Below are 20,128 nucleotides of genomic sequence, written 5' to 3'. Positions count from 1 at the left end.
GGGGCCTAGTTTTTATTTTATGACCTAGTTTATGGAAGTCATGCAAAAAACCTCTACTGCATTTTACTGCACTAAGCCAGTTCAGATTTAAGGGGAAGGGACACCCTTCAATGGCAGATGTGTCAATGAACTTGCAGACAGGTCTTAAAATTGCCACATAAGATGCCAGTTGATAGAACAGTGATGTACTCATGTGTTCACTCCATCTCTTTGGCCTCAATGCCCTTTTTACTATCCTGGGATACACACATATATCGTGATGCCCCTTACTTTACTAGATCTTTTCCTATTAGTTCCTCTCTTCTCAATAAAACCTTGCCTATTCTTATGGACTAAATGTTTCCCCCTTCCCAATATTCATATGTTCAAGTCCTAATCCCTAGTGTGACGGTATCAGTATACGGGGACTTTGGAAGGTGGTTAGATTTAGGTGAGTTCATGAAGGTGAGGCCCCCGTGATGGGATTAGGGTCCTTTTAAAAAGAGCTAGGGAGACCAGAGCTCTTTCTCTCTCCACTATGTGAGGAGACAGCAAGAAGACAGCTGTCTACAAGCCAGGAAGAGAGCTCTCACCAGGCACCAAATCTGCCAGCACCTTGATCTTAGACTATGAGTCTCCAGAACTCTGAGAAGTGAATGTCTGTTGTTTAAGCCACCCCAGTCTGTGGCATTTTGTCATAGAAGCCCAGGCACACTAAGACACCTGTCCCACATCCTATTCACTCAAGATCTCAGCCTATGTATGATTCCAAGGGATCCTAATGAAAAATAACTGGACACCTGATCCCTCTTGGACATGATCATCTCTAAAAGGTCTCTAACTGAGTGACCCAAAGAAGGCAATTTCAGAAAGGGAGATAAGAAAATATAATTTCAATATCCTGATGGGTTTCTGAGGCCTAGTGAGGCCCTATATTTGGAGTATATCATCAAATGAAAAGCCTATGAAATCAGTAGGACTACAGGTGGGGAAATAGATGTGAGGCAATCAATTTCTGTTTTTCTCTAAAACTGGACATGGGGGAAGTGGGGGAGCTTGGGTGGCTTAGTCGGTTAAGCATCTGAATTTGGCTCAGGTCATGATCCGAGCATCCTGGGATCGAGTCCCCTGTCAGGCTCCCTGCAGAGCCTGTTTCTTGATCTGCCTCTGCCTCTCCCCCTGCTTGTGCTCTGACATGTGCTCTCTCTCTCTCTCTCCGTCAAATAAATAAAATCTTTAAAATAAATAAACAAGCAAACAAATAAATAAATAAAACTGCACACGGTTTTAACAGATGGCTAAAACTGTCGAACAACTGTCCAGATTTGAGCTGAGCCCGATGAGACAGCACTGCCTTTATCAGCATACCTCCGGATTAGCATTTATTGTACCTCCACCTGTTACCTCATATTAGCCTAGTAACCTAGTTGGTTAAGCTGAGTCAAAAGAAACTAGTTAGGACTGAACATAATAAAATAGCAGAGCACTTAAGGGGTTGGGATAGGGTGGACAATCAATAACAGGATAAGATGTAATGTGTGGGGTAGACTGAACTGGAAGAAAATGTGCTCAGCATGCTCCCTGCTCAGGCCTTCATAATTTCTTTTCTTTTTCTGGAATGTTTTATCATCACATAACCTTATCGCAGCTCCTTCACATCATTCAGATCTCTGCTCACATGTCACCTTCTCTGGCCACCCATCAACTCTCACACCCCTTTCCTTGATTTATTTTTCTAATCTCCATTTGTAAACATTCTCTATATATTGGCTTATTTCTGTCTTCCTCTTCTAACCCCATGAGAGCAGGAACTTTGTCTTTGCCAGCTTCCTGCTGTTGCCTGCCCTTCCTAGATCGATATCTGGTATACAGCAGGCGTTCAATAAATACTATTTGAACGACTGAACCGTTCACCGAACCAATCTTGTTGGAATGTATGCAAAGAGAATGGACCACAGTAGAACCAAGTGGAGGAGAGTAGAACATAAAAGGGGGAAGATGGAGTGGAGTGAGCCAGGGTAGAATGGTGTAGGGAGGGGCAGGTAGCTCAGGATGAAAGAAAGGAGAATGAAACTAAATTCAGAACAGTAGGATGGAGTGGAGCCATGGCTTTTCAATCCCCCATACACGCTGGCACCATCTGGGGAGCTCTTAAATCATGCAATGTCTGGATCTACCCATCCAGATTCAATTAGGCTGGGGTGGGGCCCAGGCACCATTATTCTTTACAGCTCTCTATGTGATCCAAATTTGCAGCCGAGGGTGAGAACCACTCTATTAGGACATTCCGGTTATAGAAATTAGGTTAACCTCAAGCCCAGCTGTAAGGCTTATGCATAGGAGAGCTACCAGCTAGAACCTCGTACCCTACCAACAGCACGTCTGTAAGGGAACAAATCTCTCGAATTTTCAGCTATTGCCCAATAAAGAGTGTTGTTCTGACAAATGTGTTAAGTGGAAAGTCTCATCTCAACCAGAGCAGCCTGATTCTTCTGTGGGGCCAGGCGGTCTGCTAGGGTATCTCCAGGGGTCTTCTCTGCACGATATGGATTGGGCAATCTGCGGAAGTCATTCATTCCATCTTTGCAAGCAGATAAGCAGGGTCACCCTGGGACTCCAGTCTCCTCCAAGGCAGACTTTCCCCCCTTATCTTCCTCCCTCTGTCCAGCTAAGCAAAGTCTCCTTCTGCTTTGGACCAAACCAAACAGAATTATAAAGGAGGCCCAACGTCCAACTTCCACTATCATCCTGACTTCAGATTAAAATAATAATAATAATAATAATAATAATAATAATAATAAAATAAAAAATAAATAAATATATATATTCAATTTATTTAAACTAAAAAAGAAACACAACAAAAGGTTTACCCATTTTTCCCACCTCCCCCCCACACCACCCCCACCTCTTGCAACTGCCAATCAATCTTCTGTATCTATAAGCTTGGGTTTAGTTTGGTTTGGGTTGGGTTGGGTTTTAAGATCCCACATTCAAGAGAGAGCACACAGTATTTGTCCCTCTCTCTGACTCATTTCACTTAGCATAATGCCCTCAAGCTCCACCTATGTTGTAGTAAATGGCAAGACTTTCTTCTTTCTTTGGCTAGATAATATTGTGTTATACAATTTCTGTATCTATTCATCCGTTGATGGACACTTAGGTTGGTTCCTTTTCCTGCCTGGTGTAAATAATTCTGCAGTGCACATGGGGATGCATATGTCTTTTCAAATGAGTGTTTGTTCTCTTCAGATAAATACCCAGAAGAAGAATTGCTGGATCTTAGAGTAGTTCTATTTTTAATTCTTTGGGGAACCTCCATAGTGTTTTCCACAGTGGCTGCACCAATTTACATTCCCACCAACACAGCAAATGGTACCCTTTTCCACACCCTTGCCAACACTTGTTATTTCTTGTCTTTTTGATGCTAGCCGTTCCAACAGGTGTGAGATGATAGCTCATTGCGGTTTTTATTTGCATTTCCCTGATGCTAAGTGATACTGAGCATCTTTTCATGTGTCTGGTGGCCATCTGTGGGTCTTTGGAAAAATGTCTATTTGGATCCTCTGCCCATTTTTTAATATTGTTTAGGGTGGGGTTTGGGGTTTGGGTTTTTTTTTAATGTGTTTGGGGGTTTTTGTGTTTTTTTTTATTATTTTCCTTTTTTTTTTATTGGAGTTCAATTTGCCAACATATAGCATAACACCCAGTGCTCATCCCATCAAGTGCCCATCACCCAGTCACCCCCACCCCCTGCCCACCTCCCTTTCCATCACCCCTTGTTCGTTTCCCAGAGTTAGGAGTCTCTCATGTTCTGTCTCCCTTTCTGATATTTCCCACTCATTTTTTCTCCTTTCCCCTTTATTCCCTTTCACTATTTTTTATATTCCCCAAATGAATGAGACCATATAATGTTTGTCCTTCTCTGATTGACTTATTTCACTCAGCATGATACCCTCCAGTTCCATCCATGTCAAAGCAAATGGTGAATATTTGTCATTTTTAATGGCTGAGTATTATTTTCCTTTTGAATTGTATGAATTCTTTACATATTTTGGATATTAACCCCTTACCAAATACACAATTTGCAAACATTTTTTCCCATCACATCTGTTACCTTTATGTTTTGTTGATGGTCTCCTTTGGTGTGCAGGAGCTTTTGAGTTTGATGTAGTTCCACTTGTTTATTTTTGCTTTAATTGCTTTTACTTTTGGTGTTAGATTCATAAAAAAATCTTCACCAAGACCCATGTCAAGCAGCTGACCACCTATGTTTTCTTCCAGGAGGCTTATGGTTTCAGATCTCATATTCAAGTTTTTGATCTATTTTTTCTAAGATTTTATTTATTTGGGAGAGAGGGAGGGAGGAAGAGAGTATGAGCTGGGGGTGGGGGAAAGGGCAGAGGAAGAGAGAAAAGCAGACTCCCTCTCTGAGCAGGGAGCCAGATGCAAGGCTGGACCCAGGACCCCAAGATCATAACTGGAGCTGAAGGCAGATGCTTAACTGACTGAGCCACCCAGGCGCCCCTGATCCATTTTGAGTTAATTTTTTCTGTATGGTGTAAGATAGTGGTCCAGTCTCATTCTTTTGCCTGTGACTGCCCAGTTTTCCTAACATCATTTATTGAAGAGATTACCCTTTCCCCACCGTATATTCTTGGCTCCCTTGCTGTAAATTAATTGACCATATACGTGTGGGTTTATTCTGGGCTCTCTATTTGGTGTCATTGATCTATGTGTTTGTTTTTATGCCAATATCACGCTCTTTTAATTACTATGACTTGGTAGTACGGTTTCAAATCAGGGAGCATGATACCTCCAGCTTTGTTCTTCTTTCTCAAGATTGTTTTGGCTGTTTAGGGTCTTTCACAGTTTCATACACATTGTAGGATTGTTTGTTTCTGATTTCAGATTTGCTTCTCTCTAATGCCAACTCTGGCCCCAGCTTTTATCCAAATCCACTCCAGCTCTCCAGAAAAATAAATAAATAAATAACAACGACAATGATGACAACTATTCCTCCTTGAGCTCTGGCGGTCATTAATCTATGCATGATAACTTGCAAAGATACTCAGTTTATAGAACAGTGGCTAGCACTCACCGACAGCTCATTATGTACCAGGCATCCTTTTTTCCATTGTATTTATATTAGCTTATTTATCCATTCTATGAGGCGGGTGCTATTATATCGTCCCCATTTAAAGAAGAGAAAACTGGGGCACAGAACAGTTAAGTAACCTACCTAAAGACACACAGCTAAAGAGTGACAGAGCAAGGATTGCAACCTTTGGCTCTAGAATCTGGGTTCTTAGCATGTATATACTGCTGCCTCATGCAACTCCTGTGTGTGTGTGTGTGTGTGTGTGTGTGTGTGTGTGTGTGTGTTAGAGATTTTATTTATTTGTTCATGAGAGAGAGCAGAGACACAGGCAGAGGGAGAACCAGGCTCCCGATGTGGAGCTCGATCCCAGGACCCCGGGATCATGCCTCGAGCCGGAGGCAAGATGCTCAACCGCTGAGCCAGCCAGGTCCCCATCCCTATGTATTCCTAATAACAGTCTCACCAGGCAGATATTATTTCCTGAGTTTACCACCCAGAAGGCGGGTTCCGGCTGTCCCCCGCACTTGTTCCACATGGCCACAGTGGATTTCCACCTCAAACCCAGTCTTGTCCAATTCCAGAGTCGGAGGGCTCCCAACCACCACTCAGCCCTCCCGCTCACACGCCTGGGAGCTGGGCCAGCAGCAGAGGCCTCCCCTCTGCCTAAGAGCAGTGGTCCGGGCCTTCGCCACACAGTCAGGGCTTTCTCACCCAGGGCCACTCCGTCAAGGGCAGGTCTCTGGAGACTTCTGGATTCAAGGCCCGTAGGTCCCCGACGGGCAACTCCCCCAGGCCGCACTTCCCCAGACCTGACCTCCCTCAGCCTCCGGCCAGCGCATGGGACTCTGTTCCATGATGGGGTGTCACCGGGTTCCGGGTGGTGGGCTCGAGTGGGTGAGGGAGGCCCTTTGAGTCACTGAGGAAGCCAACAGCCGGAGTCCCCGCAGCCCCCGCGCCCAGGCCGCACCCCAATACTTTGGAAATGTGTAATTCGCACCCTCATCCTCCTCCCACGGGCCCGGGGGTTCGGCTGCTGCTGATTCATTTTCAGAAGCTCCTCTTTCCACAGCAGCAGGAGGAAGGACTGTCCCCCGCCAGGGCCATGTGTGTTTGCTATGATTCATCGCCTGGTCTGCAACCGCCTCAGAAATAGGCCTTACACAATCCCGGAGCCGCTGGGAGCCTCGCGGCGCAGGGGCTTCCCCTCTTACTCACCCTCTGGGCCTCGGTCCACTTCCACGCAGCCACGGGAACGCAGAGGGACAGGCACATGCCCAAAAGAGGAACTTGGGAAACTGGCAGGCGGGGTGAAGGCCGCCCCCCGTTGTTGGCAATGCTCTGAGGCAAGATCGCAGCTGTGCGGCTCCTGTAGAAGTGAAATGTGCACCGTAAACAGAATCTCCCCGCGCCCCCGGGGCCGCTGCCCGCTGCCCTCACAGCCTGGGGTCCCGGCTGGAACCAGGGTCTGGGGGGCTGCCCTGCTCCGCCGCGCGCTCGAGGTTGGTGGGGAGGCTGGCTGCTGGCCGGGCCCGGAGCCGGTCTGGGCTTAGGAAAACCGGCAGCAGTGTAGACGGAGGGATGGACTGTGCCCATGGGGAGCTCCTGCGGCTGGCCCCCCAAGACCTAGGCCGGTGGCTTTTTGGATTCTGGCACCTGGGGGGCGGGGAGGGAGGGTGGGATGAACGCGGATGCTCGGGCCCCATCGATCAGCTGGGGTGGGTCTTCAAAGTAGAGTTGGAACCTACTTGCCAACCCCTCACTTTGCATTTGAGAAGAATTGGCCCAGAGAGCAAAAGGGACTTATCCAAGGTCACACAGCAGCTCGTGCAAAGATTGGACTAGAACTTTGCCTTGACCTATGAGGTCCTGCATGAGCCGGCCTCCCCCGGCTTTGTCACCTCTCCGCGTTCTCTCTGACGTCGCCTCCTCTCTGTTCTCTCTCCCACGTCCGGGCCTTTGTATGCCCCGTCGCCCCTGACTTTACCCCAAATCTTTCATGATTCTTTTTTTTTTTATATATAATAAATTTATTTTTTATTGGTGTTCAATTTGCCAACGTACAGAATAACACCCAGTGCTCATCCCGTCTTTCATGATTCTAAGCCAGCAGCCCTCTGTGGCCCTCCAGCTCCTCCCCTCACTTTGTGCTCCCTCAGAAGACCACCTGATCTCATGTCCGTGTTTGTTAATCAGCTTTTCTTCCCATTAGAATGTGCTCCCCAAACGGCCGGGCTTTCTGCTGTGCACCCCGCACCCACACAGTGACTGGAACACAGCAATTGCTCAATAAATATATTTGTCGGATGATTGAGGGTCCCAGCACAGGGTATACACTGACACCAGTGCCCCCAGCCCACACCCACCAGGCCACTGTACCAACTGTCTGCCAAGCCCTGGGGTCACGTGTTTCTCCTCAAGGACCAGCTCATGAACGCCCACAGAACAAGCTCGGAACAGAGACCATTCCTCTGTAGAGACCATTCCTCTGTAGGAGAGTATCTCCAAGGTATGCCCAGGGAGGACCAAGGACTGCTTCGTAACCCGCACACCAGGGTGACCACAACCAGAAAACGGTGGTCCCCACCCAGAAGCCCTTTGGGGAGGCCTTTCTCTCTCTCTCTTTTTTTTTTTTAATGATTTTATTTATTGATTGATGAGAGACACAGAGAGAAGCAGAGATGCAGGCAGAGGGAGAAGTAGGCTCTCTGCAAGGAGCCTGATGCAGGACTCGATCCCAGGACCCCAGGATCACACCCTGGGCCGAAGGCAGATGCTCAACTGCTGAGCCACCCAGGCATCCCTGAGGAGGCCTTTCTGGTGATGCTCCCACTGATCAAATGTGTTCAGACTCCCATGGGCCACTAGTCTTCACAGTTTACCGGCCCCAAACTCTCTACTGTCACCATCTTGTTTTCAACCAGTCAGAACCCTTGGGTGTATAGCTGTTCAGCGACCACAAAATGATCTCACAAAGATGCCCGATCCTCACAGCAAATCTGGGAGCCGGGTGCGACTGCCCTTCATTTTACAGATGAAGCCCATGAAGCCCAGAAAAGCAAAGTCACTGGCCTAAAATCACACAGCAAAGGACACAACCAAAATCAGATTTGAAGCCAAGTCTTGGCAAAAGCCAGTCTTCTACTCTGGCCTCCGCGCCAGCAGCTATTCCACACCAGGCATGATTGGTCACCTACCTCAGGCCCAAGCTTCACTCTGGATCACGTTTGGCTGTTGCCCGAAATCTCCCCCTCCTGGAAGATGAAAGGCTTACCATGCTCAAGGAGATACAACAGATCAGGTGTCAGCTTCTGAAGGTCAATCCAAAGGAGGAAACACCAAGAAGGTCAATCCAAAAGGTCAATCCAGAAGAGGGAGTCACTGTAAGTAACTCAACTGCATGTGTCCTCCAAACACAGAGCCTGAGATAAACATTAGGGTTTGCACAGATTACTTAGGAGATGACCCCAAGAAACAGGAATGAGGGGCTTACGTCTGAGAAGGAAAGAACAGTCTATAAAATTGTGTGCTCTTGAAGTTGCCCTCACAGGAGCTAGATTCTTATAGGACCTATGACTTCTGGGCTACCCTTGAACAAGGCTGAATGGGCTCTCCAGCTCTGGAGAGCTGGGCCTGAGGCAGAAAATCAGAGTTGTGTGTCTGGTGCCTGAGGTGGGAAGCTGTGAACAAGTGTCAGAACTCACCCAGAACCCTCCAGTCCCCACAACTGCAGGGAAAAACAGAGACAGACTGCAGGGATGTGCTCAGGGCATCAGAGCCTCCCCTACAGTTTCAACTTTGGCCACAGTCTCTTCTGGAAGTAGTCCAAGTGTGTTTTTTTGAACGAAAATGTGGCCACCCCTCCCTTGCCGTCCTGGACATCAAAGAATCAGAATTTTACAGGTCAACGATTTCTCAGCAACTTCCTCAACTAAGAGCTAGACCCGGGCCCTCCACCACCCTGCAGCAGCAAGAGGCTTCCTGGTCCGCTTTCTTTGCTCTCCAGCATCTCTCAATCACTCAAAAATTCTACCTATACCAGGTCTCTCCAGGTAGAACCCCAGGACCTCCCTCCGTCAGGGTCCTCACTAGGCCCTTGGGGCTCAGGGCCTGTGACTGATGCGAGCCTGACCTGGCCCTTTCCCCCCCAGACTCCTTGTGGTGCAGATGGGGACTCTGGGCTGAGGTGACTGGCCTAAGACCCTTGGCAACTTAGAAGCATCTCGTCTTGGGGCACCTGAATGGCTCAGAGATAGAGCACCTCCCTTCAGCTCAGGTCGTGGTCCTGGGGTCCCGGGATCAGGTCCTACATCGGGCTCCCCGCAGGGAGCCTGCTTCTCCCTCTGCTTGTGTCTCTGCGTCTCTCTGTGTCTCTCATGAATAAATAAATAAAATCTTTAAAAAAGAAGAAGAAGCATCATATCTTACAGCCTTTGGGGCATAGACCCAGGACTAGCCACAGAATTTGAATTTGCAGGGCCCGGGGCAAAACGAAAGTGCAGGGCCCCTTTTTCAAAAATGAATAAGAATTTCAAGGTAGTAAAAGCAGAGCCGACTAAAGCAAAGACAGCCATCTGGACGCAGGCCCCGTATGATCGGCACCAGTGCACACTCACGCACACTGTGTGTGTGTGCACACCGAGATGCGTAGGCCACACCTCTCCCGGAGGAATTCCAAAAGGGCAGGGTGGGCTACTTCCAAAACAACAGCTTTCCAGCCAGATGAGCCTTGGTTGGAATCTCAACTTTGCCTCTCACCTGTTGTGCAATTGAAATGAATTGCTTACGCCCTTGGGCCTCAGTTGCCTCATCGGTAGAATGGGAATGAGATGGCAAACTGCACGTAAAGTACAGAGAACATGAAAGGCACTGAACAAATGTGAGTCCTTTGCCCTCCTCGCCACCTCCCTCCTCCCTATCAGTTTCGTCCCTTGCAGGCTAGAACCGGGACACACACACACACACACAAGCACCACCTTGGCCATGGTCTGAGTCTCAACATAACAGCTGGAGAAGGTGGGGGGCTGGTGTCCAGGGAGGGAGGGGGCTCCGGACTCCTCCTCGTTTGTCTCTGCTCCAGCCTAGGGCCCGGCCCTGCCAAGCTGCCCCCCCCCCCCAGCCTCTCTAAGGAAAGGCCAGAAGTTCCCATGGTTGGCAATTCTTCTTTCTCACCCTCCTTTCCTCGGGAAGGAAGGAGAACGAACGGCGAGAAGGGCTGCATCAGGCCTCCACTGACTCATCGTGACACTGTGGGCAGGTCACAAATGATGATCCCTGCCTCAGCTTTCCCATCTCTAAAATGGAGCTAATGATGCCTGCCTCCGGCCTCGGTGACAGGATGTTCGGAGAGCATTCATTAAGGCTGCTGTGCGGCTGTCATTGTGCCTTAGCTAATAACACACTGCCCAGGTGAGGCCCCAGGAGGCCTTGGGAGCTCTGGGAAAGCACACTCTCAACCATCTTCAAAGCACCCCTGAGAAGCAGGTGGGAGGCAAGGCTCAGGACATGGGGAGGACGGAAGGAGGAGCCGTCCCCAGTGGCAGGGAGGAACAGGAGCACGAGGTCCCGCACACCCCAGATGGGGAAGGTGACAGTCTCCCCTCAGCTGAGAACAAGTGTGAGCTCCCTGAGCAAGGCAAGCCCTCTAAGCTTCCTCCTGAAGTGGGAGTGATAAGGCTCACTTCTCAGAGTCGTGCTAAAGATGAAATGGAGCCACGTATGTGCCACTGCTGGCACCTAGTAGGTGCTCAGGAAACGTGTGTCCTGAAATTAGGAACATCACCAGTGGGGCTGGCCCTACTTTGTGTCCACATTTGGCACTTTCAGGGGCATTTTTTTTGTTGAACCTTCCCCTCTTGGTAGGTTGCATTTTACATCTTCCTTAGGCCACAAACCACACCTCTCTGGACTCAGACACGGTGAGGGGATGGGTGACCAGGTTCTCACCCACCTCTTGAGGACACCTGGTCCTGCCCTCCCTCCCCAGGCGGAGAGATGTCAGGCGGAGAGGGGTTGGCAGCGGCATTCCTGTCACCAGCAGAGCCTGGCAGGAGGGACAGCTGTTAAGTGCCCTTGAGAAAATGGTGGTCTGAGAGGTTAAGTGACTTGCCCGAGGTTCCACCGTCACTGGGAGGCAGAGTCGGCATCCAAACCAGGGTCTTGGTGTCCCTAAGCGCATTATGATATGTGGCACCCGAAGCTAGAGACGCAGCTCGGATGGGCAGCAGCTTGAGAGACCAACTTGGCCAATCTCTCAGCCTGAGGCTGGAGGAGTGAGCACTCAGAGAGGTCGGGGTAACCGTCGGGAGCAACTGGACCCAAGCCAGGCCCTGTGCCTGGGGCCTTCTCTCCTGCCTCGCCTGGCTTGGGGCGCCTCAGGAGCACGGACCACAGGCACATGCTGGCCCTGATTCAGGGACTGGGGATCCCCATGCGTGGGAAGCAGGGGCAGGAGTCCCAGCTAAGGCCCCGTCACTGGGGCATCTACCCAGCTAAGCACCTGCTGCTTGCCAGGCCTCGGGGGCGCAGCCCAGAACAACGCAGAGCCGCGCCTGCAGGGGGTGGGTGGCATTGTGCCCACAGCTGGGGCAACAGAAGCTCAGGGGAGGCCGCTTGTCCAAGTCGCGCTTGGTGGCAATGCTGGGACGAGAACTCAGAGCGGATCCCGTGTTTTTCCTCCACACAGGCTGTCACTGGCCGGAGGCAGAGAGACTCCAGCCATCAAGACGGGGGAAGAGAACAGAGAGCAAGTATGTGATTTATGGTCCAAACCAGGACCATTTCGAGAGTGAAAGGGGATGCTGTGAATAATTACACCAGGACAGCAGGCATAGACCAGATTGTCCCTGGCAAACGAGGCCGTGTGGTCACAGGAACCATAAGCCTGTGACGTGCCAGCCGTGGTGAGAGTAGCTTTTCGGCGTCACCGAATTGCCAGATCAACCCTGAAAAATGGATGTTAGTTTTACATCTCCATTGGACGGGTTCATTAACTAAGGCTCAGGGGGTTTAATAGAGCCTGCTCAAGATCCTGGAGCTGCTGGCAGGCAGCTGCAAAATGAGGGATGAGCGGATAAAATTTGGGGCCTGAAGGAAGAAACAAAAGGCAGGGCATAGTCAACTGGTCTGGCCACCTGGCGGAGGCGTTACGGCTGGTGGGAGTCCATTACGAATGAGCAGTAGCCATGGCAGGCTGGTTATTAAATATGTCTAATATCTGCCTCACCCCCCCCCTCGAGAAAGGAGCCCATGGGTGGCCAGGAGAGTAGAGCACTCTGTGGGGTCGGGGAGGGCTCTTGCATAGGCAGGAAGGCCCCTCATTCCTGGAGCTCCAGGGGAGCTAGAAGCAGCCACCTCCTGTGGCTTGGCCTCCCTGGGGTGGTGGCCTCTGTGAGAGGGAAGTCCTCGCTTCCTTCCTTTTTCTCATAAGCAGATTTGAAAGCAACCACTCCGGGGTCTTAACAGGGGTAAGGGGGGAGCCGAGAGCAGCAGCCAGTTCAGTCAAGTGGACAGAGAACAGGACCCCAACCTGGATAGGGTTGGGCAAGGGACAGGGGAGAGGCGTGCCAGCCAGCCTGGGCAGACCTGGGCAGACCTGGCCGCGGGACGTCGTGCCCACCCCCAGCCACAGGACTGTGGGTGAGGGTCCCGGGGGTCTGCGGAGGGCCCTCCACACTCCCTTTGGCTCTGGGCCTGGGTGCCCTGTCCCCTCGGCCCCCCCTCCCAGGCCTCCGCGGTCTAACAGGAAGTATCTTTCTCTTTCTATGTTTCCCCCCTTGGCCTGCACCCAGCTATCCCCAGCCCTGAGTCGGGGTGACTTTCAGGAAACTCATTGTGAAAAACCCAACGACTCCCAACTGGCTGCCTCCAGCCACCCGAGGTGAGGTGCCAAGATGTGGGCAAGCAGGGCCACCGAGCTGTCAGCATGGCCCTGACTCTCAAAGGCCGAGGAGCTAGGGTCGCGGTGGCCCCCTCCCCAGATGCTTCTCCACCAACCCCCCACACACACCACCACCACCGACCTGAGCACTGCTGGAGGACACACCTCCTGAAGTGAGAGACTGGGAGGAACCGCACAAGGCTTCCTAGAAGAAGTCACATTGGAACCAAGGTCTGAGGGATGCTTGGGGGCAGCCAGGCAAAGAGATGGGAGATGTTTCAGGCAGAAGAAACAACTCCATGGGGGAAGCCTAGGGGAGCAGAGAGACCGGTGTGATGGCAGCAGGCTTGGAGAGAGGGAGGAAGAGCTGGGCCTAAAAGTCAAAGGGCTTGCAGAAGCCATAGGGTGAGGAGTGTAGAGGAAGCCTCTGAAGACTTGTAAGATGGGAGACAAAGGGGTGACTCCCTCAGATTTGCCATCTTAAAGAACAATCAGACAGCTATGGAGGAAAGGATTGCAGCAGCAGTTCTCAACCGGGGTGACTCTGCCCCCAGGGAACATGTGGTCATGTCCACGGACATTTTTGGTTGTTGAAACTGGGGGTGGGGGTACTACAGGCATCGATCACCCGTCCCAGTAGAGGCCAGGCTGCTGCTACACAACCTGCAGTGCACAGGACGGCCTCCCATGACAAGGAATTATGTGACCCAAGATGTCAATAGTGTCCACTGGAGACACCCTAGATCACAGGAAAGCAAAAATGGTGGCAGGAAGGGTGGCGTAGACACCAATGCCAAGAGCCAGGCAGGAGGAGCAGCAGACAGAAACCAGGGTATCGTCTGTGATGACAGAGACACCAGACAGATCCATGCCAACAGGACTTGGTGATGGGTTCAACATGGGGAAAGAAGGAACTGATGCCCAGTTGGGCATCAGATGCATCCATGATGCATCTCACTTCCATCCTGTCCTTTTCATTCCCACTGCCCTCTCACCTGGACAGGTGAGACAGTAGTCTCTCAGCTGGCCTCTCCGCCTCCAAGGACTCCTCTCCACTCCGTAACGATGCCAGAGTGACCGCTCAAAAGCTCACCTCTCGTCAGGTCACACTCTTCCTCTAGAACCTTCCATGGCTCCCCAAGCCAGAGAAAATTAACTGACAAGACCCTCTTGACATGCAAGTCCCCACCCGTCCTCCCTCGCCCATCCACAATTCCGTATCTCTTGTGGCATACATTTTTGGTTGCTTATCCAAAACACATCTCCTAAGGGGGAAAAAAAAAGTAAAAAAGAAAATAAACAAGAGAAAAAGAAATAAATAATTTTAAAAAGAAAAAAAAAAAAAACCACGTCTCCTCATCTTCTTAGCTAACAGAACCCCAGTGTTTGATAATCTATCCACGTCCGCACATATGCTTCCCTAGGCCGGTCCAATTCTGGCCTTGAAAACACGCAGAGAAGAGTGAGAACTTCCAGAGAAGGCTTCTTTGCTGATAAATAGACATTCCTGTGAAGAGGGACTCCCTTGTCCTCTGCTAGACGGTCAGATCTACATGTGGCACCTGAATCAGCAGCCACCCTCCTGTGGCCATCGGGGGGGACAGGACATGGCAAAATTTGTGAGGTGAGGGTGGCAAAACAGGGGAGGGAAAGAACGCGGGTGCCTGGCGAGAGAGTTGAGCCGTCACATTGGCCAACCTGGAAGCGCCCTGCCTCAGGACTGCTCTCTGGGTGCCGCGAGCTGGGGTTTCCTATTGCTCGTAGCCGGAGCCTGATACAAATCCCTGGCTCCGAACCCAACTCTCCTCCCGCTTCCAGACTCCTACTATGCTTTCCCACTTCCGCGCTATCGTGCAGACTGTTCCCTCCGCCCTTTGGGGGGACCTTGCCCTTCCCTTCAGGACCAACTCGAGCGCCACTTCTGATCCCCCTTTAAACCCACTGACCCGAAGCAGCATCTCCGTCGTCTGCACATGATCTGCAGCTTCGCCCTGGTGCTTACGGCTCCGCACCCGTCATTGGTGTCACTTGCCCTGAGCCCGATTGTCACAGCCGGACTGTGAGCCCCGACAGGATAGAGCCCAGCACCACTTACACCAGGAGACCTCACGGCACCTGAGAGGTATCTACCTGCCACGGCAGCAGCCGCTGCTAACCCCCATTCCTAACTGTGCTCGCTTCCTTTTCCTACTATCACAAAATGATCACAGACTTAGCAGCTCAAAAAACACAAATTTATTATATCACAGTTCTGGAAGTCAGAAGTCCGAAATGGGTTTCTCTGGGCAGGACTGGATTCTTTCCCGGAGATTCCAGGACAGAACGTGTTTCCTTGCCTTTTCCAGCTCAAGACCACGTGCATTCCTTGGCCCGGGACTCCTTCCTCCATCTTCCTACCATCAGTGACATCAATCCAACCTCTGCTTTCAGCATCACACCTCCTCCTCTGACTCAGACCCTCCTGCCTCCCTCTTAGAAGGACCTTTGTGATTACATCAAGCCCACACGACAATCCAGGATAATCTCCCCATCTCAAGAGCCTTAACTTAATCACAGCGGCGGAGTCCCTTTTACCATGTGAGGTCACAAATGCACAGGGCCCGGGGATTAGGACGTGGATATTGGGAGAACTTTATTCGCCTACCGCATCAACCAGAGCTTGAGGGTAAGCGGCCAGAAATTCGTTAGGAGGACAGCAGCTAAGCAGCAGCATCAGGATTAGACTAGAGACCAGGTTCCTAAATATCATGATGCAAACTTCCAATTTGGCCTTTCCCGGGATCTAACCAAGTTGGCTCAGGCCATAAAAGGCTTGAACCCAGAATTGGAATCAATAAGGCAAAAGGGCGCAGAGAGATGGGGAGAACGGATGCAGGAAACTGAAAAGCTGAGACCCACCTCCTCCAGGTCAGGAGTGGTCGTAGCACCGGGATGGGCCCGAGGGGCACCAGGAGAAGGAGCAGCAGAGACAGAGGCTGGAAGCTCAGTAGAGCCAAGTGGCATTCAAATCAGAGCTGTCCTCCATCCCAGGGGCCCAAAGCCCTGCTGTCTATCAAATAACTAAGGCCACCAGAAGGTGTAGCGGCTGGTGACAAGTTGTTCTGTTATTTATACTTCGGTAGGTGTTTTCAGGTAAACAAGAACCTCAGCCCGAGGAAGAATTCTCACGTGGTGGAAACTGAGTCCCATAACCGGCTGATGGAGGAACCATCTGGCTGCCCCAGGGTGGCCCACAGGGTGACGAGGTCCCACCTCGGTGGGCCGGGTCAGGGCTCATCCATGGTCCCCCCTTCCCTCCCCCAGGGTGGGCCGGAGCCTTGCCTGGGCCTTTGGACTCCTCCAAGGCTGCTCCCAGGGCTGGGCACCTAGAGGCCACGGCGCCCAGCTCCCCCGGGTGACCCCAGCAAGGCCCGGCTCCTCTGCACCCTGAGAAGGCCTCTCTGTCCAGGAGAAGGAGAGGGAGACAGAGACGGTGAGCTGAGTTTTCCAGAACTTAAAAGTGGTTACCATCAAAATAATCAAGGGCAAAGCAGGTCGTCTCCCATTCCCCTTTGAAATGATTTCACAAACTGAATTCCTCCCCTTTGACCAACTTTCCCAATCCGCACGTATTTACCTTGCGGGGGAGGCTGCTAAACCCCCCAGCCCCGTGGCAGTGCTCACTCCACACGTCCCCGTGAAAGCCAGCCCCCAGCTCTCCTCGAGAACCCCCAGCCCCTCTGCTCCGAGGAGCAAGCAGAAATTCTCACCATCGCCCTCAGGCGGGGTTGGGGTGCATGGGGCTCCCATTTTACAGATGAGAAAACTGAGGCTGAGGGCACCTGGGTGGCTCAGTGGTTGAGTGTCTGCCTTCGGTTCAGGGTGTGATCCCGGGGTCCTGGGATCCAGTCCTGCATCGGGCTCCCTGCAGGGAGCCTGCTTCTCCCTCTGCCTGTCTCTGCCTCTCTCTCAGTGTCTCTCATGAATAAATAAGGAAAATCTAAAAAAGAAAGAAGAAAGAAAGAAAGAAAGAAAGAAAGAAAGAAAGAAAGAAAGAAAGAAAGAAGAAAGAAAGAGAGAGAGAAAGAAAGAAAGAAAGAAGAAAGAAAGAAAGAAAGAAAGAAAGAAAGAAAGAAAGAAAGAAAGAAAGAAAGAAAGAAAGAAAGAAGAAAGAAAAAGAGAAAGAAAGAAGGGAAGGAGGGAGGGAAGGAAGGAAGGAAGGAAGGAAGGAAGGAAGGAAGGAAGGAAGGAAGGAAGGAAGGAAGGAAGGAAGGGAGGAAGGAAGGAAGGAAGGAAAATCAAGGCTCTGGAAAGTTAAAGAACTTGCCCAAGGTTCCCATCTCGCTAGTCCAGGCCAGCCGGTCTCCGGGCCCGGAGCTCGGCCCACCGCTCGAGCAGTTCTGGACCTTCGGCCTCAGGCACACTTGTCCTCTGAAAACCAACTGAGGTCCCCTGCAAGCTTTCCTTTTTGTGGGTTGTATCCATTCATATTTGCTCCATTAGCAATTAAAAATAAGGAAATGTAAACAAAAATAATAAAATAAAATAAAAATAAAAATAAGGAAAAGTTTGTCTTTATTAACAATAACAAACCCATTTTATATTAGCATAAACAGTATATTTTCGTGAAAAATAACCCTATTTTCTAAAACAAAACAAAAATTAGTAAGAAGGGTGGCACTGTTTTACATTTGGCAAACTTCCTTAACGTTGAACTTAAGGCAGGTGGATTTCCACATCTGCTTCTGCATTCAGTGTGGCTACAACGTGCTATATGAGTTAAAGTATAGGAAGAAAATCCTAGGGCGCCTGGGTCGGCTCAGTGGTTGAGTGTCTGCATTTGGCTCAGGTTGTGATCCCAGGGTCATGGGATCGAGTCCTGCGTCGGGCTCCCTATGAGGAACCTGCTTCTCCCTCTGCCTGTGTCACTGCCTCTCTCTCTGTATCTCTCATGGATAAATAAGTAAAATATTAAAAAAAAAATCCTAGGATCTCACAAAATCCCCTAAAAGTGTCCCTAAAGAAGACTTTGACAATCATAGCTCTATGTATACTGCCTCATTTCTGATGCTCCAACCCCAAGTTCCTACAGTGAGGTTTGCCGCACAGTAGATGTTTATTATGTTTGTTGAATGAATAAATAAGTCAAAGCTGAGCAAGGCAAAGGGGAGTTTTAGGTCAAAAGGCAGGTTTAGGCTTTATCCATGGGCTTCCATTACCCTGGCTCCGTTTGCCAAGGGATGATGAAGGCGAAAGAGAACTAGCAAAACATTCTCTAAGTCAGAGTGACCGTGAACGGCTGTGCAGGTTGTGGACTCTGCAAGGACCACGGAGATGGTAAGTAGAAGCAGGAGTCCAGCCCATGTTCTGCTCACCAATCCTTCTGCCCTGGAACTGGGCTGAGGAGGGGTTGCATTTTTCTAATTTTGCACAATGCCACTGAGTGGGCCGACAGCTGCCAAGGCCTCACCCCGGAGGTGCAAATCCCCCTGAAACGCAGCTTTACGTAGCAAGGGGCAGTTATGTCCCCAATTCTTGGCGAGGGTGCCAGGAGGTTCTGCAGCCGGGCAGGTAGGATGGCCGAGACTGGACAGGAGCCCTTATTTTAGCACCTCTTACATAGCCTGGGCCTCCCTCTGGACCCACCACAAACCCACACAGCCAGGGGCTCCGGCCGGCAACCGCACAGATCGGCACCCGCTGTCTATGCAGCCCTGAACACGGGGAAAGGACATCAGGGAAACAGCAGGCTGCTAGCCTCTCTTGTACCGCAGTGGTTCTCAACCCTGGGGTATGAGTTCCCAGTGTCTGGAGACACGTTTTGCTGTCACATGGGGTGGGGGGGGCACTGGCATCTAGCGGAGGATGCTGCTCAACATCCCGCAATGCCCAGGACAGCCCCACACAGTCAAGATTATCCACCCGAAATGTGACTAGTACTGAGGTTGAGAAAACTTACTGCAATTAGGGCGGCCCGGGGGGCTCAGCGGTTTAGCGCCGCCTTCAGCCCAGGGCGTGATCCTGGAGACCGGAGATCGAGTCCCACGTCAGGCTCCCTGCGTGAGGCCTGCTTCTCCCTCTGCCTGTGTCTCTGCCTCTCTCTCTCTCAATCTCTCTCTCTCTCTCTCTCTCTCTCTCTCTTTCTTTGTGTGTGTGTGTGTGTCTCATGAGTAAATAAATAAAATCTTAAAAAAAAAAAAACTTACTGCAATGAAAATATGAGGCTCTAAGCTGGTCCTGGTTTCAAATCCCAGCCCGGCCACTGTCTAATTCCATGAGTAAGCAGGGGCAGGTCCCTTAAGGGGCTGTCTCCTTCTGTGCAATGGAGGAAAAATATCTACCCTGCAAGATTGTCATGAGGGTCACGTTGGTGGGGGCGTTGGTCGGGGGGTGCCTGCCATCGCCAGATGAAGGCAGCGGTGGCTCAACTCAACCAGGCTAGTAGTACCGGCGACAGTAACAGCCCCGTGCCCGGCGTCTCGCACTGGCTGGCACTCTGCTGGCTGCCCGGTGAATGACATGAGTCTCCGCTTCCTCTCAGGAAGCTCAGGGCCCAGCAGCCAAGTAAAGTTCCACGATTGCAGCTATTTAAATCGGCATGCATGTGAACAGGGACTGGAATGTTCAAAAATAAGAGTGTTTATGGGCGGAAAGGTTTTTTTCTCTTTTTTCCAAAAAAAGAAATCTTTTATGTTATTTTTATGTTGTTTTCCCATCAAAAAGAGGACGAGGGGACGGGGAAAGAATTCAACTTGTGTTTTGTTTTTTTTTAAATTACAACATGTGGATGATTGAATATAAGCACAAGTGTCCTTCATCTTCGGCCTTCACGGTGGTCGGGGCATAGACCTAATGTCCGTACATCAAATTGTTTTCTACGCATGGTTGACATGTAACAGAGGCAGGTGTTGGATCTTTTGTAAAGTGAAGAAGGGTTTCCTTTATTCATCTGCCCTGATCATCTGCATTTTCATTTTGTGTAAAGCTGGACGGTCCTGCAGAAGCCACATGCCCTCTAAGTGCTGATGATGGGTAGCAGGTGTGTGTGGTGGGTGGGGACAGTCAGAGAAGACTTCCTGGAGGAGGCAACATGGGTGCCACGTTTGTGAAAGTGGGCGTCAGAGGGGAAGAGACCACCTGAGGGATGGAATGTCATGTGCAAAGGCCCAGGGATAACAGCGCCGAGGAGACTAGCC

This window comes from Canis aureus, chromosome 14, assembly GCF_053574225.1.
Source record: "Canis aureus isolate CA01 chromosome 14, VMU_Caureus_v.1.0, whole genome shotgun sequence".
NCBI lineage: Eukaryota > Metazoa > Chordata > Mammalia > Carnivora > Canidae > Canis > Canis aureus.
The sequence above is the reverse complement of the archived record's forward strand: the minus strand, read 5'-3'. Positions refer to the sequence as shown.